The sequence below is a fragment of the Rhamphochromis sp. 'chilingali' genome, assembly GCF_963969265.1.
Source record: "Rhamphochromis sp. 'chilingali' genome assembly, chromosome: 18".
Taxonomy (NCBI): Eukaryota; Metazoa; Chordata; class Actinopteri; order Cichliformes; family Cichlidae; genus Rhamphochromis; species Rhamphochromis sp. 'chilingali'.
In genome coordinates this window covers 28,196,551-28,212,297 of record NC_137945.1, presented here as the reverse complement: position 1 = coordinate 28,212,297, position 15,747 = coordinate 28,196,551, and the positions used below count along the sequence as shown (strand labels likewise).

The 15,747-nt window shown below is 38.9% G+C and overlaps 1 pseudogene across 1 annotated transcript in view; it reads left to right on the top strand.

Annotated features, from left to right (window-relative positions):
• The first annotated feature begins 556 nt into the window (after positions 1-556).
• LOC308385891 (outer dynein arm-docking complex subunit 2-like) overlaps positions 557-15,747 on the top strand; it is a 35,465-nt pseudogene continuing 20,274 nt past the window's right edge. Inside the window, exons 1-6 of the transcript in view lie at positions 557-780; positions 1,101-1,258; positions 1,616-1,833; positions 8,654-8,770; positions 13,608-13,748; positions 14,508-14,512. The product of the transcript in view is annotated as an outer dynein arm-docking complex subunit 2-like (transcript). The remainder of the gene's footprint in view (positions 781-1,100; positions 1,259-1,615; positions 1,834-8,653; positions 8,771-13,607; positions 13,749-14,507; positions 14,513-15,747) is intronic.

The window sequence follows — 15,747 nt, the reverse complement described above, 5'->3', positions numbered from 1 at the left end:
GGCAACCTTCTAATTACAAGGCGAACGCCCAACTCTTGAGCCACAATCGCCCCCAATATGACAGTGATATAGTTCACATGATATATTTCTAATCAGATTAATTGTTTAGAGCGAGAAGACCCTGGTTGGCGAGGCTGCCTGCATCCACGAGGTCTTAAAAGCTCTGCTATATAAGCCTGTCCATGTAGAGCTCTATGTTTTTATGCTAATAGTAGAATTTTAAAGTAGATTCTGAATTTCACAGTGAAGGGAAGCAAGGTTTAATATGTGACCGCCGGATATTTCCGTTAGCAGCCTTGCTGCTTTGTCCTGAACTAACAAGCTATGGAGGACTTTGAGATGCTCATGAAAAGTGAGGCAGGAGAAAATTAAAGTGTGTATTAAAAGTCCAAGAACACCGATTGACAGTAAAGGTTTGAATATGAAACAGCTGACCTTTATGTTTTTTTTAATGAAGGTCCACATGGGGCTCCAAACTCGGAAACGAAGAGCCATGCTGAATCTTTAAGAACCACATGCTGTTAATGTTAAGTTTTAGAGTATCCCAGACACAGCGATGGGGATATCATTGACCAGGGCTGCCCAGTGGACCATGGCCAGCTTTAGTACTGGCAAACTGGCATCCACACCAATGAATGAGTCCTTGTTGAAAGAAATCCTGCACTTTGTGGAGCGCTTTAGTTCCCAACACCCACAGGAAGCTGAACATGTGTTTGAGGAGCCACTCCAGTGGAGTACCACTTTAGTGGCGTCTGATTTCAAAACAGACTACGACATCAGGTTGGTCTAATCATGAAGCGGGCAGCTGGCTGGCTCTCAGTATTATGTGTCTGTGCAGGATTTTCTGTCACCATGGTGTCCAAATGTTTTTACCTTAGACATACTCAAAGCTGCATGTGGACTGTAATTAATTGTTTTTCAGCTTCAGTAAGATTGAGAACGTTCCACTGTATTTCATCAGAATGTCTGCTCTACTTTAAGTGTGTGGTTTCCTTTGTGTCTCATAGTATGAACCTGGAAAAGTACAAAAACAAAGACTCAGATCTCCATTAAGCATTTCAGGCAATTAAAGTTTCTTTTTTGTTTTATTTCCTACTTTGTGACTCAGATGTTCAGTCCCACGAAAGAGATAGTGAGGGCCATCCACTCCTGCAGCTCTCTCCACCGACTGTTTATGTACGCAGCTTCAGCCAGCTCTCTAAACTGCTTCATCTGGCAGATGATAAGAAGTTGGCGGAGGTTCGGGCATGTCTAGAAGGTAAATTTGAGTCCAATTTGCATCCTAAGCAGTCCAACCACCAGCATTCCTCCATAACCCACAGACTTAATTTGTTTGTCCTCCTTGTTACTCTATACAGCCATCCAATTATGCCGCCATTGGTAATTCTTTACAGATATGCATTTACTTTAGGGCCACTGCCAAGAAGAGATAAAGTAATATATATTTCTTTGACAGATGGATACATGATGAATATAGTAATACTTATTTCATACTGCCAGTGGATTTGTTATGGAGAGATAATATTAGCTTAGCTTGTAAGAAAAAACAGAGTACATTCAAGACCAGCTGTTTTGATAGATTAAAATGAATCCAACTCACCTCTTGTGTTGTCAGAAAACAGAGAGCTCGTGGTTAGGATTCTTGGTAGGAGCTTTGCCTTTGGCCTGGAGAGAGAAGCCCGTGCTGATGCAGTAAGTGTGGTAGACAGAAAGGAGGAAGGCCTAGCCAACGACTTGGGGGTCAAGGTCAAACTGTTTCTGTTGTTCCAAAACGTGGACAAACAGATCCTTGAAAACCTTCTTAAAGAAATATTTGATATTTATTTGTATTCAGTAATCAGTTATTACACAGACTATGTAAAAACATTTTTAAATATATAAATTACCCTCTCACCCCTGCGTGCAGTCTTTTATGCTTCAAGCTTGGGTCTTCTGCCGGCAGCCTGGGAGCTTGAAGTTCCCATGCAGTATCTTTGCTGTTCCTAGGACTGTGCTCTTCTGGAGAGAGATCTCAGATGTTGTTCCTGGGATCTGCTGGAGCCACTCCCCAAGCTTTGCCTCTGTGCTGTCTTTCAGTCCAGCTTTGTCCAGCCACTGGTAGGATTTCTGGATGTCAGCCACTTCCTCTAATTCATTCAGTTTTTCATTATATTAATTCATCATTGAGATTCAAACTCATCCAAGATTTTTAATAGATACATTTGTGGTATCAATTTCAAACACCTACATGGCTTCGTTCTTGAGTTATCACATCCACAAAATTGGGTGTCCGCTTAGCCCAACCACTGGTCTGATGGGGTGATGACAATACCTCAGATTTTTTTTCCCATCTGCGTTTTACAAAGGGTAAGAATAAAGCACCTAGGCATGCAGACTGCTTCTGCAAAGCAGTCTGTGAAAGAATGTGTTGCTCAGTCTTTTCCAGCATGCTACTGGATGCTATATGTGGATAGTCAACTGTGATTGGTATTATAACAAACTGGAAGCGATTGGGAATGACAACAACTCACCCATGAAGTTGCAGGGCATGTAAAATCCCAGAGTATGGTCAGAGAATGCTGAGGCACATAATGCGCAAAAGTCACCAACTTTCTGCAGAGTCAATCATTAAAGACCTCCAAAACCATATGTGGTCTTCCATTTACTTCAAGAACAGTGCGTAGAGAGCGACATGGAATGGGTTTCTATGGCTGAACAGATGCATCCAAGCACATGTTGATGCAGTGGTGTAAAGAATTTCCCCACTGGACTCTAGAACAGTGAAAATGCAATATCTGGCACAAATCAAGTGACTGGCGATTTGATAGATAAGTCTGGGTTCAGCGGTCACTGGGAGATCAGTACTGAATTGTGCCAAGTGTACAGTTTGGGGGAAGGGAGGATTCATAAAAGGAACTCTTATGCTTCAGTATACCAAAACATTTTGGACAATTTCATGCTCCCAATTTTGTGGGTACAGTTTGGGGTTGGCCCATTCCTGTTCCAACATGGCTACCTGTGCACAAAGCAAGCTCCATAAAGACATGGATGAGTGAGTTTGGTGTGGAAGAACTTGACTGGCCTGCACAGAGTGCTGACCTCAATCTGACAGAACACCTTTGGAAGAAATTAGAGCATAAACTCTCAGTCAGGCCATCAATGTCTGATCTCACAAATACACTTCTGGAAGAATGGCCAAAAATTCTCATAAAAACTCCTAAGCTTTGTGGAAGGCCTTCTCAGAAGAACTGAATCTGTTGTTGTTCCAAAGAGTGGACAGAATAGGTGTATCTGTTAGGCAATATAGGTGTATAGGTGTATCTGTTAGATTCCAGTTTTGCAAGTCATTTTTCAGTCACGCTATTTGCTTCATTGCAGCGGATTTATCATGCTCATAAAAGCATTCAGCAGCATTTATCACACACCAAGTGATAAATGCAGTCTATGTCCTGTGTTCTCTGGTTAAAGTGACACCCTCTACTTCCAAAAAAAAGTACTCTCCAAATCAGCGTTGAAAGATGATGTTGTCACTACGTGGCTTAGTTTTTTAGTGAATGATTTATATTACAAGTAAAACCATGGCTCAGCCTTGGGCTCATGCTGTTCTCCTTCTCCTCTTTAGCAGACCAAACACGTGATGATTTCACCTTTTCCTTTTCCTTCCTTCCTTGGGGACAAATCTGTTGTGAAATGATATCATGCTGCCCTTCATAACTTAAACAATTTAGTAGGAGTAGTAGGAGTTATTTTCCTGTTTATTTTTATTCATCTATTTATTTATTTATTTATTTTTGGTGGGGGTGGGGCTGTGGTGCACCATCTTGACAGGTGCAGGGTGAGATTTGCTACCTTGTGATTGAGCCCTGTGACAGTGCAGCACAGCTGGCACAATGTGCTAAAACTATGTTTAAAGGCATTGTGATCCACATTTTGATCTTTTATATTTCTATCCAAACCTACAACATAGTCACATTTTCACACAAAGCCAGAAAGCAAGGAAACCAATTACACAAATAACACAAAACCTTTAAATTATTTGCCTTCAGTGACTGTTGGTCAGTCTTTCACATCAGCTTGGAGGAATGAAAGTGCAGCTGTAACTCCAGGATGTTGATTGGGGGGTGGTGTGGGGTGGGGGGTGTTATATCAAATTCAAATTTTATTTGTCACGTACACAGTCATACACAGTACGATATGCAGTGAAATGCTTAGACAACTGCTCGTGACCTAAAGAAAAAAAAAATCAACTTCTTGAAGTGTTTCCACATCATTTCTGTTGGTTAAAGATCAATACTTTGACAAAATACAAAACATTTTCTTCATCCTTCTTTGACTATTCTCTGGCAAGATGGGATTAGTGCCTAGATGCTTGACCCACTTTCTCTTTATGTGTAATTCAAGGAGAACTGTCTTAAAATTTTCCATTAGAAATCACTGATGCAATTCAGAAGATCCAAACTTTGATACTTCCACCATATTTCACAGTTACAGTGAAAGTCATTCATTGCAGTGCAGTGTTTTCCTTTCATGGAACAGAATGATTTTCATTTAAACCAGCAGGATCTATTTTGGCTTTGCATTGTTCCAGATGTCTTCTGGCTTGTCCATGTGACCTTTCAGAAACTACAGTTTCTCATTGGGGTGAAGTCGCTTTCTTCTTGTGGTCATGAAATACAAACCATTGTTGTTTAGTGTTCTCCTGATTATGGACACATGGACACTGGCCAGAGCTAAAGAGATCTTTAGCCATTTAGAAGTTACTCTGGCTTCCATTTTTACCTCCCAGTCTACCAAAACCCCCACTGTTTAAATAACCTTGGTCTGTTAACCACTTCTGTGCAATAGAAGATGGGCTTCAGTTTCTTCCATTCATACACAGACTGTCATCATCAAAACAGGGTGATCACTGACACCTGTTTGTCATCCCATTTATTGCAATTGATAATTCAAATTTTATCTTTAAATTTGCTAATTTTCCTTCTGCAAACACTGGATTTTTTTTCTGGATTTAAAAAAACTGTAATTTATAAAATCTTTGTCTCAGTTCTTCAGTTGTCTTCTATTTAACTCATTTTAGAAGTCAAGTAAAAATTCTGTGATTGGGTTGCATTTAAACAGAAATTGTCCACAAACTTTAATGCTCTATTATTATTAGACTTTCCTTTGATCTAAGCAGAAATATTTTAGTGAGTTTAACACAAGACTGCAGAAAGTACATTATTATAGCAACAAACAAACAATGTGTGTGACACATAGCAAAAGAGCTTAGACAATATTAAGTTGGGATGTATAAGCAGTTTCTAAAACTACCAGAACAAAGCAAAGACAATAAAGAAGCAGATGCATTCAACACAAGTGCTATTTTCCACACCATTAAAAACTGACACCACCAGTAATCTCTTCTGACATTTTTAAGTCCCTCTGTACATTGTTCCAGCTGGAAGAGGCAGCATATTGCAATAAAGCACAGTGCAAACGTATAATCAGATATGAAGCACTGTGCTATGCTGCATCTTCAGACAAGGCTATTCTGTAAGAACTGATTAAGACAGAATTAAGACATTTTAAAATATATTGAATTGCTTAAGACAACAAAAAAACTTACCACTGTATTTGGATGCTGGAACTATATCTGTTGCTGTCAAAAAATCATGGACTCTGTGGCTCCTTTAAAAACCAGGCAGCTTAAGGCTAAACCTGAGCCTTGGTTTAATGAGAGCAGTCGTGCTGTAAAGAGGGAATGTCGTCGAGCAGAACGGAGGTGGAAAAAGGATAAACTGCATGTATCATTTCAAATTCTCAAAGACTGCTGGCATCGCTACCAGAACACTGTTAAAGAGGCAAAAAGGGAATATTTTGCAAATATTATTTCTTCCAACTGTCATAACCCACGTGTGTTATTTAGGACCATTGACACTGTTCTTAATACTCCTTTGAATGTCTGTTTGGAAGTTTCTCCTGAGCTTTGCAATGATTTTCTGAACTTTTTTATTGAAAAGGTTGTCACCATCAGGGCTCTTATCACAGCTCCTGACTCTGACCCCTCTGTCTCTGTCCCTTGCGCTGCTGTTTTCACTCAGTTTGAGCTTGTGACGCTCTCCTCTTTAGAGGATGTGGTTCGCCATATTAAGCCCACAGGTTCCCCACGGGATCCTGTCCCTCCACAATTCTTTAAAGAAATTTTTCCTAGTATACAACAGTATGTCCTTGACATTATTAACAGCAGTCTGTCTTCTGGTGTGGTTCCTGCAAATTTCAAACATGCAGTAGTACAGCCACTGCTTAAGAAACCTGGCCTTGATCACACAGTTTTAGCGAACTATAGGCCTATTTCCAAGCTGCCTTTAGTCTCCAAGGTTTTAGAGAAAATTGTTTTTAGTCAACTGAAAGATTTTCTAGATGAAAATGGAATCTTTGAGGTTTTTCAGTCAGGTTTTAAAACCCTTCACAGCACAGAATCTGCATTACTAAGGGTTTTTAATGACATCCTTCTGGCATGTGATTCTGGTAACCATGTTGTTCTTGTCTTGCTTGACCTAACTGCTGCCTTTGACACAGTAGACCACAATATTTTAATTTCTCGATTACATGATGTAGTGGGTATTGGTGGCACTGCACTCAATTGGTTTAGGTCTTATTTGTCAGATAGAACTTTCTCTGTCAGCCTTCTCGGTTACGAATCGTCTTCTGCTCCTCTGTCATGTGGTGTCCCACAGGGCTCAATTTTAGGGCCACTGCTCTTTTCTCTGTATCTACTGCCTCTGGGTTCTATCCTTAGAAGGCATGGGATCTCATTTCACTGTTATGCCAATGACTGCCAAATTTATTTGACACTAAAACGCAAGGATGCCATCTCCATAAAACCTCTCTTGACATGTCTAGATGACATTAAAGCTTGGTTGGCTCGAAACTTTTTAAATTTTAATAAAAAGAAAACAGAAGTGTTGGTGTTTGGACCCAGTGGTCCCTGTGAGTCCTCCTCTGTTGTTTTAGGATCCCTGGAAGTCTATTTTAAATCTGTTGTTACTGACCTTGGTTTTAAGTTGGACAGTGATTTTAAATTGGACCACCAAATCAGAGCAGTGGTGAAGTCCAGTTTTTATCATTTAAGGCGACTGGCAAGACTAAAATCTTTTCTTTCGAGGCAGCACCTTGAAACAGTGATCCATGCTTTTATTTCTTCCCGCCTGGACTACTGTAACTCACTTTATGTGGGGGTCAGTCAGTCATTGCTCTCACGTCTGCAGCTGGTTCAAAATGCGGCTGCACGACTCCTAACAGGAACTCGAAAAAGAGAGCATATAACCCCCGTGCTGGCCTCTCTGCACTGGCTGCCTGTGTCTTTTAGAGTTAATTTTAAAATTCTTATGTTTGTTTTTAAATGCCTACACAGTCTTGCCCCGCCTTACCTCTCTGAGCTTCTTCATCCCCACATACCCTGTCGGTCTCTCAGGTCAGCTGACCAGCTGCTCCTGGAGGTACCGAGATCCAGGAGGAAGCTCAGAGGGGACAGGGCCTTCTCTATTGTGGCTCCAAAATTATGGAATAATTTGCCCATGCATGTTAGAGAGGCCCCTTCACTGTCCACTTTTAAATCACGTCTTAAAACCCACTTTTATTCCTTGGCTTTTAACCTCAGTGAGACTTAGTTTCTTTTTTTAATGCAGTAGTTATTTAATTAATGATTTCACTCTTCTTTTATTTGTTTTTTATTTATATCTCATGTAATTTTATTTTACAGTTCCAATGTACAGCACTTTGTGTCAGCTGTGGTTGTTTTAAAGTGCTTTATAAATAAAGTTGATGATGATGATGATGATAAACACATCAATGTGCAAAGTCTTGCTCCATCCCTGACTTTTTAAAATTTTCATTATTATTACCAAGAAGTCAGACTTGTGTTTGTTTAGAGTGGCCTTGAGGAGTACTTCTCCAGCCCTTTTAAAGTTTTTCTTTGGACATTGGCTGCTTCTTTGGTCATTTTAGTCTAGTTCTTATCCCTGGCCATTTTTGAGTAATTGTGTTTTGTTTTGTGTATTGGTAGGCAGCTCGACACACCACATTCAGAAAAGTTAGGAAGGTGAGAGATGTCATTATGGAGGCAGAGAGGTATAAAAGTGAGTGTATAGACATCTTAAATAATGTACTTCCATGTATGTTTGCACAAGTTACATAGATTTCCTATGTCCTAGCAAAATATGAAGAAACTGGAGACTCTCGCACACAGGAGTCTTGCACAGTACCCTGTCTGGTGAAAATATTGACTTATTGGCCTCCCACAATGCAACTCCCTCTTATCCCGTTATTGTAAAGAGAGCTTCTTTCATGCTTTGCACTCTTTTCTATTTGAGGATTTTACATGCCGCAACACCTTTCACTCCACCAGTGACTTAGCTGACAAACTTTAAGACTCCTATTACTGTTTCTTCAACTGAAAATGGTTCACACAAGTTGAAAAAAGTCCACTCTGAAACTGAAAAGGTGACATTGATGCAAATGAAACCTCAAAGAGGAGCTTTGTCATAACCGAATTCAGCAACTTGTATGATTTTACACTTCCTCTGCTTTCAGATACTTGGAGCTTCTAGCCTTAGCTATTCCAGCTGACATGTGGGCCACATTAAAATTGTGGTTTTTAGAATTAATGAAGCTGTTTTTCACTTTGTTTTCACAGGGCATAAAACAGCAGGGGCAGGAGCATGGATATGAGTGAACAAGTGATACTTACAAAGACCTGGTAACACTTCTGAAGAGCAGATCTCCACACTTTGCTGAGAACACAAACAACCAGGTGGAGTGGAATATAAGCAATTAACATCAACACATTAAGGCTTGTCTTTTTATTTTAGCTGTGAATAATAACTCTCAAAGCAAAAATGTGTGGGTGCTGAAACGCCTCTTTGTCTTATGAACAAGCTCCTTCTCTCTAATACTTCGATTTGATTTCTGATGCTGTGTGACTCATATTCGTAAACAGATTGTGTAATCAGCGTCTGTGCTCTTCCACGCTAGTGAGCTAGTGTCTGGTTGTCACTGTGTTGAAAAATTTCTGAATTGACCTCCTCCCTGTTCCAACATCAAAACAGCAGAGCCACATCCCTCCCACCACCTACCCCCTTCACACTCACACACACACACACACACACACACACACACACACACACACACACACACACACACACACACACACGCACACACACTTGCTCATTTCCAGACATTGAAATCTGTGTGATTTATTCAGTAGTGCTATTTCCTGCTTTAGAAATTTGACGACATAACAAATCGCCTCAATAATGGACTCCATCTGCTCTCGAAAATCTGTTAATCATTTAAAAACATATTTTTTTTCTTGCTTGAGCTGATGTTTGTTGGAAAATGTGGCATCATCACAAGCTCATCAGGTCCTTTGAAAAGCACTTACTGCTTACTGTCTGCTTTGCATGGATATCAGGTCTGTTTGAGGTATTTCATCACTGTCTAGTTTTTTGTTTGTTGGCTGTCATTCTTATCCAAATAAAGTATGAGTGTAATTAAGAACAATAGTATTTGCACAGCTTTTCAAAGCAAGAATCAAAAGTAGATCAGTATGAGTAATAGCATTTACAAAAGATCAAACAGAATTGACATGTAAATGTATTTACAGTGTGGTTTTGCAGCACTGTGATACATATAAACTACATTTGAGATGAAAGCTGAAGTCATTTTAACAAAACAAAATGTTTCTTTGAATAATTTTTAATTTTTAATGTCGGGATTTATTTGGATGTTTGCTTTACATCTCATGCTTCGAACTGTCATTACCAGGTATTAATACTAATATTAGTATTGCTTCATAGAAATACTACACACTGGCAGCATGGCTCTGCGGATGTGGTGGATGTTTGTTGTCCGCCACCTCTTTCTAAATTTCCCAACGACTGTTGGACGGATTCCCTCAAAACACTTTACAGACATTAATGGTATTCATATGGATAATCCAAATATCTGCACTGACTTTAGCACAATTCTGTTCAATATTATTTATATAAAACTAACAACAGGCTTTTCAAGGTACATTATATTTATGACAAAAAGCCTACAATACTAGAGAGGAAAGTCCAACAATCAAAAAATCCCCCATAAACAAGAAGTCGTGATAGTGGGGAGAAAGAACTACCGTTTAACAGGAAGAGACAAAACCACACCCAGGGCAACAATCTACTGTGAAACTGTGAGGGGAAATAAGGTGAACAAGGAGATGAAGAAAAACACAAACTATGGTGAAAGAAGGCAACGCGTATCAGAACCTTCAGCCTTTTATTTATCCAGTGAAAAGATGTATTTGTTGGACTGGAACAAAGTCCCATCAGGCTAAGCTCACTTTCTCATTCTCTTTGGTTTTCATCTTGCATCACATTCACGTCAAAATTCTTCTCTTTTTCAGTACTTTGTTTCAAGAACAAATACCTGCCAAATTCTTTAAATTTCCAACAGACTCTGTTGCTCTTATCGTAAATATTAGCACTGGAAGCAGATGGTTACTCTGATACACTGCATTGCCATTACCATTAAACAGCTGTTCATGTTTGTAGATTTCTAGGCTACATCGGCGCAGTATCGCAAAAAATGGACACAGTTTTAAACACAAGTTTGAAAAGTGATCTAATGTGGAAGTGTCTTAGATCTGCATTGTTTCTAGCAGCCAGCAGGAGGCAGCTCTTCTACAAGCCAGGAAATCTATGGGAAAACATTCTTTTGCTTTCTCAATTTATGACCTCACCGAACACTTTCCTGATGTATTTATGGTCTTAACTGGTAGTTTCACCTCTTACTGAATAAAATATGATGTTCATTTTGTAAATTACAATTATTGTTAGAGTCCAAATAAACGACAAAGCAGGGTCTGCTTTTGGATATGACTACAGTGTGTTTGGGTGGTTATGGCATGAGCCTGCAGTGTCCCTTAGTTTGTCACATCCCACCAGGGTTTGCCACATTCAGTTTTTTGAAGTCACAAAGACAGTGATGTGACAATGCTTGACTCCTCTCTGAGGTCTCAAAACCAGACTTTGCTAATCAGTCTAGGATCTGCACTTACTCTCAGTTTACACCAGTGTGGTGTTCTCTCAGCTATTTTAGCTGATTGTCAAAGTGTGATATTTTGGGGGGCTAAAGTGCATTTTTGCCTTTAAGAGAAGAACTATATATTCAGTGTACCAGTCACTTTTCTGAACAGTCATACTTTCTTTTGTGTTGAAATGAAAATATAAGTTAAATTCTACACGTATTAGGTAAGACTCAAAATATCAATCATTTAGATAGTTTTAGTCTTCATAGCTTTCCCTTTAAAAGTAGTTTCTTCATATTTGTGGCATAGTGGTGATGTCTGTATGTTTTCATACAGTAGGCAATGTAAAGATCTAAAGTGTTCTACGAAACCCATCATAGGGTTTATGATGACTACAATAAACCAATAAGAAGTATGGGGCTGACCTGTGTGAAAGAAAAAAAATTTATAACAAAGAAAGTTATATACACATATTCAGGCTTTTATGTTTCATGAGTGCTCTGTGAAGAATGATGCCTTTAGTCTGAATGATCTAAAAATGATGGACAACAGCCGTATAAATAGCTGTGAATAAGTGTGTGGAGGCACAAATCACTGTCAAGGTCTTTTTTCTCTTGGATTCTTTAACTCCTTTGATATGTGCAGCATGCAGTGTCCTGTAACTTTTGTCTAGATCTCTCTGCCTCTACTTCAGCTAAACCTTTTCATGTGATGCGGCTAGAATGCATCACATTGAAATCCATTTGACTTATTGCTGACAACATCAATCAAATCTATATCATCCATACAAGATAGTGAATAATTGTAGTCCTTCTTGTCAGTCTGGCCCATTGCAGTTTTAATTTGAGAAAGCAACAGTCAGGAACACAGTCTTCCACTGCTCCGCCTCAGTTCCCTGATTGCAGAATGGAGCCCAAACCCAAAAGACGAAGTCAAAGATAACAACACCTAATCTCCAAACATATCTGCTCATTTTCAGTCTGAGGAAGCAGATCTTTTTTAACAGTTCTATTAGATTGGACAGCCTCAATCAAATGAGCTGCAGCAGCCAACGGAGATGGTGGCTGCAACGCAGGGAGGAAGCAGACTAGCCTTCTCTGTTCAGTGTTGCGGATTCATTTTGACATCACAGCGTGATTGGAAATGGAACATGCTGTGTGTATGCATGCACAAGATGCTTACTGAAAAACACAAAATCCCTGGGTTGTCAATTGTTTTTGTTATTCACATCCTGAAATTAATACAGACTGCCTCACTGCCATAACCATTCACCAGCAGCTGCTGGAATTCTCACACTGACAGATGTTTTATGGCCACTGGCTTCACAATTTGTTGCCCTGCTGATTTTCCATCAGTATGGATAAAGTAATTAGATACAAATCTGCCCCAAACACATGTAAACATTTGGGGTTTAGGTTTTAGTAGTCGATTGCTTTATGAAAACGACAAATGAAGAAACTTGGTGGTGTAATGTTACATGCTATAAAAATATTTTTTTAACTTCAGATTTCAGGCGTCAGCCCTGCTTAGCATTTGTCTCTGGACCTGTACTGGTTTAAGGTTTTTTTTTTACTGCAGCATGTTAAGAAATGTCGAGTGTTCCCTTCTGTGTAAGCAAATGGACTTTGTCCATTTCACATATAATGGAATTAAAGAAAGTTGGTTAGTCTAATAAAGTCAGGATGTGGGTCTGTGGTTGGGTGTATTGACTTATGTTTCCAATAGAAGGTCACTTTGTGTTTTATGAAAAACAAGTCTTTGGAAAAGTGATCAGGCAACTTGGCTCCAGTTTGTGCATGAACACAACCCAAAGAAATACGTTTTAATTCTTTTCCCCTGCCCTTAAAAATCTCAAGCTCCTAACAGCCAATGACAGACTGAGCTACTTCTGCAAAAGCAGGTGTCTGTGATTAAAAACTCTCATGCCTGCAAACCTTTCATATGTGTCTTACTGGCGTTTGTGTGTAGGTTGTAAAGTTTGGTATAAAGACCTTGAAAACTTTACCTGAATAACAGTGACACAAAGGCGTTACTTAGCCTGAGCCAAGCTGTAAGGTTTTAGGTGAATGTCGAGAAACAATGAACTTCTTGACATTGTTCAGCCATTTAACCAAGAGAGACCTCTTCTGTGCAAAGCAATGAGAGTTTGTTATTTTATTTCAATACCTCAATAAAGAATAATATTGAGAAAATAAAGATTTTTTCAAGTCTGCATAGGATTGAGAAGGGGCTTTTATGTGAATTTCATGTTTTTATTTGCCACATGTAGGGTTTTCCAGTATTCGCCTTCTGAGTAGCATGAGCAATTCTTTGTCTGACATAGATATGCGATGACTTTCCGATAATGAGACAAATCATTGCAAAGCGTAAGTGGAAAATACACCACATTGACTGATAAAAAGTGAAATAAATGCGAAACAGATTAATCAGAATAGCTATTTTTGTTTTAATAAGCATAAACTTGACAAATTTACAGCCAGATTACAAAGCACTTCACAATCAGATTTTGCTCATTCTGTTGCAAATTGGAAGAGGTATTTACACTCAGTCTTCAGCTTCTGGCTTTCCCCCTTACCAGCAGGATTCTGCAGTTCAAGAACTATCAACACAAAAGATTCAGCATGTGGAATCGGTTGATGGAGAGGAACAAGGCCAACCCCAGAGGTCTTACGAGCAACAGGAAAAGAATGTGCATGAGAAACTACAGCGTACACTCTACAGGGTAGACCGCGAGAAGATATATGAACCATGTCCACGATGGAGTGGACTTAGTGTCTTTTCTACATGTGGGTATGTGATAATTCCTCACGTAAGAAGTGTCCTGAATTTTTGTTGCATTGCAGAGATTCTTCTTGAATAGCAGATGAACTTTAGATGACTGTGATGCCAGGCCTTCAACACATGTGCTTAGTGCATCTGCCAGCAGTCACACATTATAAAGAGATGGTTATATGGTTTATAAATTTAAGGGCAAGTGCAAATATTCCTCATTACACAATAGTCAGAGTTAATAAATTCTCCATATAATAGAAACCCTTTCTGCTCAATTACAGATGCAAAACTTGGGGAAAAGTATGAGAAAAAATATCCCCAAAAGATCTATCACATATGGTCTTTGATTGATAAATAGATCTAGCAAGGGCTGAGCTGTTGCAGCTGTACCTTGTGATAACTGTACCCATTTGAGGAGAAACTGGCTCAAGATAAAAGTATCTCAATTGCTAAAAAAAAAAAGAAAAAGAAAAAAAAAGTCTGCTGAGCCCTGTCTCGAATTGTTAAATAATGATTATGTTAGAAAAATAACCATTTTCAAAATAGAAGCAGGCATAATGACTCTTATTTTACATCATTACAGTAAAACAGAGGAAAATAAAGGCCGTAAGAGCTCTGAAGAGGATAAAAGAGTCTAGGACAAGGGGCCAAGAACAAGATGAAAACAAAATTCTCTGTGTCTTCTTCACCTGCACACATGTCCTCCCAGACATGGTAAGATAGTTCTGTTTTGTCAGAACCTATAGAGGTTCCTTCTTGCACTGCAGCTGTGGTAAATTAAACTCAGTAGAGGTTAGAAGTGCAAGGAATCTGATTGTATGTCTAATTAAAAACAAAGAGCTTAGAGATTAGTTTGAAAATACAACCAAGATAAACGTGTCTCACTGGCTAAAAAAAAAAAATCTGCTGAGGTCTTTTTTGAATTGTTAAATAAAGATTATGTTGAAAACTAACCATTGCTAAAATAGAAGCAGCCATAATGTCTCTTATTTCACAGCATTACAGTAAAACAAAAAGTGAATGCCATAAGAGTTCTGGAGAGGAGAAGAACATTCTGAGACAGAAAAGCCATGACCAAAATGAAAGCAGAGTTTTCTGCATCTTCTTTACCTGGACACCAGAAACTTCCTTTTTTCTGAAACTATAAGGATTCGTTTTTGCTCTGCAGCTGGGGCAAATTAAACTCAGTAAAGGTTAGAACCGTAGAAGTTCTGATTGTACGTCTAATTAAAACCAAATAGGTCAGAAGTACAGGCAACAAAATGAAACAAATGTAAGTACACCTGTTGCCATGGTAACAAAAAGGAATAACACATGTAATTTCTGATTGAGGGTAATTACAATTACAAATGGAGTTATAAAGTGACCCATGAACAGCACAGCTCTCTTATAATTGTCTAATGCAACGTGACTTACCAAGTAAGAAACCAGACTGCCATCCTTGATGCAACAACAACGGCAGGTGACTACCCAAGAGTTACATCTCTGACTCTGCAGGTCTTAGATAACATTTCTTAGATAACAGGCTGCAAGAGAAGGGCATTTCTCTCTAAGTTGAAAACACTAAAGCTTGGCCCAAATTGGTAAAGATGAGATTCTTTTAAAAATCTAAAATCTTGGCTGAATTTTTATTGTGACTTCATTCTACACTTAAATGCATTAATATTACATGTGGTCTAAGTTAAAGAATTTTGACTTATTAACCATCCGTTTGCTATTTCAATATTGACACAGTTTGTTATATAGTCATATCCCCCCTCCCCACCCCCCCAGTGAAAACTGAATTAACTGGATGTTTTTCACCATTTGTGACTTCTGCTTTAAAAACTGTCAGCTGCTAAAATTGTTCTGAACAAGAAGCTAAGTAAAAGGTTTTTCCTTGTTTGGCTTTTGGCAGGTACAGCACATAAGCCATCTCCATACTTGAATGTTGTCTGTATACAAACTGC